This window comes from Penaeus japonicus, unplaced genomic scaffold, assembly GCF_977035675.1.
Source record: "Penaeus japonicus unplaced genomic scaffold, GWHDUDI00000001_assembly GWHDUDI00000006, whole genome shotgun sequence".
NCBI lineage: Eukaryota > Metazoa > Arthropoda > Malacostraca > Decapoda > Penaeidae > Penaeus > Penaeus japonicus.
Window position 1 is genome coordinate 38,197,543 of NW_028234408.1, and position 2,500 is coordinate 38,200,042.

Sequence of the window (2,500 nt, forward strand, 5' to 3'; positions counted from 1 at the left end):
TGCTTTGTGGTATGAAACCAGAGAAGATGCCTTTGCCCATTTCTCAATATATTTGTTTGCCTCCTCCTCTGGGTGTGGGTGACCGATGAGGTTATTTGTTTTTCCCCTTACCTTGTTTACATGGTACCATATGTCTTTGAGACTTTTACTTTCCTCAATATTTTGCGCGAACTCTGACCAATACTTTTCTCTTACTTCCATTCTTTCTCCCCACACATCTTTGATATGTTAAGTAGTATGTCCTTATCTTCTTCCGCCTGCCTCTCTTATCCCATTCCCTGTGGCCATCCTTAACATTTGTGTCCACCCTTTAAATGTCTTATCACTGCAGTATCTGTTTTTCCGTTGCTCCGTGTTTCTTCTCCTTTTCGTGTGACTTAGCCTTTGTAGGTAAACATCTTTCTATCGCACTTAACAAATCCTCGCTGAAACCTATCTAAACTTAGGGGTGAGTAATCTCTGTACCAGGCCTCCATATTGTAAATAAACAATTCTCTGTCGCTTGTGTCTACGACAAGCCTTTTTCTTTGAAGTTTAAACTTGTTTTTACTAAGCTAACTTAATATACAAGGCGAAATGATCACTAAGTAGTTCATTACTATTTCACATTCTCTTGATCCCTGACCGCCCAAGCAGACAGGCATAATCAAGTCGTCCACCCTTGATGTGTGTCGTGCCTCTGTATACCCAGCAAGCATGCATCAGGCCTATCTTTGAGAAATTGATAAAATCTGATACCATTATCATTAATTTTGCCCATCTCTAATTGCGGGTGCCTAGCATTAAAGTCACCCACTATCAGAGTCGAGTCAAAGTACATGCAATCTGGTCGGTATCTGAGATCAAAGCATCTCCCAGAGATGTATAAATTTGTAATATATATACTTCACCTTCTTGTAAATACAGCTTCACACATACACTTTCAATACCTTTATTTCTACATGGTATCTCTAGCAGTTCAGAAGGCATTGCACTCTTAACGTAAGTAGACACTCCCCGTGTCCGGTCTCCGGAATTAAGATGGTATGCTATATAACCATTGAGTTTAAGAGTGTCACCTTTTATGTCCTTAGTTTCCTGGAGACATATTACGTCTATGTCATTTTTCAACACGAAATAGTGGACGTCTGTTACTCTAGTAAGTAAACTACTCACATTCCATGACATTATCTTAATACTACCACACTCAATCAGACCTTTATGGTTCCCTTATATTTGGCAAACGGTTCCTGGATGTTTGCCCACTCTTCCTGAACTAACTCCCACTTTCTAAGAAGTTTATCCTTTTCCGCGTCTTTGCATTTAAGTAACAATGACCTGAAGGTCGTTGATGTTGTTCCTTCCACTACACTCGGAATTATTTTCCTTTCTTTTCCCTTGATCGTAATTTTACTTTCTGTGTTTTTCTCAGCCACTAAAACACTGTTGTCTTTCTTTGGGATATCTTGCTCGGGAGCTTCTTCCTCAGCCTCCACTCCCTTTTTCATGTCTGTTACAGCACTATCCATCACTATCGCAATCTTTTTTTTCAATTGCATCCATCCTCTGCATTAATGTATGCAGCATTCCAGCAATTGCAGATATCTCTTTTACTGGAGAATCTGCATCACTGTCTCTCGTCGTTTCCTGGGCTGCAGTGTCTTCTGTCGTCTGGCCGTTGATTTGTTTGTTCATTGCATTCCGGTCATCTTCCTGGAGTTGCAGTCCTCGCGGTGGGCCTTGCAACCAAGCATTGGGGGGCGGTACAGGAATACTCTCCTGCACAGGTCGCCTGGTGGTCAGTCCTTTTGCCTTTTCCTCGGTTTCTTTACGGGAAGCCGAGGAATTAAGTTCCACCTTTGGCCTTGCCTTGCATGACAGAGCCCCAGCATTGTGCGAGCCTCCGCAATTGCAGCAGCAAGGTTTCACCCTCTCTCCTTTTTCTATTTTTTCTCTGCAAAGCCTGGAGTCATGCTTCCTGCCGCAGAACCTGCACCTGGCGTCCTGCTGACAGGTCCACGACTTGTGTCCCCATCTGCTACACTTGAGGCACAGGACTGGCGGCTCCACATACGGCGCCACCCTCTTGTACCCCGCCCCAGATATGAAGACCTTCTCCGGGACTTCTCCTTTCATGAGGGCAACCAGCTGACATCGCTCCTCGCCTCGTGACTCGTGCCTTTTCACCCAAACAATCCTCTCGTCGCAGAGGAGGAAGTCTGGGTCTAATTCTAATGGGTACTGAAATATAATGACCTTCGTCATTTTTTCCCCTTTCTGTGGGACAACTAGCACTGTCCCCTTATATCCCTGAGATGTCAGGAACTGCTCCGCTTCCTCGTCCTTTACCGTAAGATACGGTCTTCCTTTCGCTTCCTTTAGCAGCGGCTCAAAATGTCAATGTTCTTTTCCAAGTTCCATTGCCCACTTTAGTTTTTCAATGAAGGACATTCCGCAGGATTCTGGGAATAACAGCCTTCTCCTGCCCTTCCCACTGTCACTGACCACTTCCACATCGTCG

General features: G+C 44.3%; 1 pseudogene; it reads right to left on the reverse strand.

Moving 5' to 3' along the window:
- Window positions 1–798: 798 nt before the first annotated feature.
- Window positions 799–2,500, reverse strand: part of LOC147471727 (uncharacterized) — a 1,887-nt pseudogene continuing 185 nt past the window's right edge.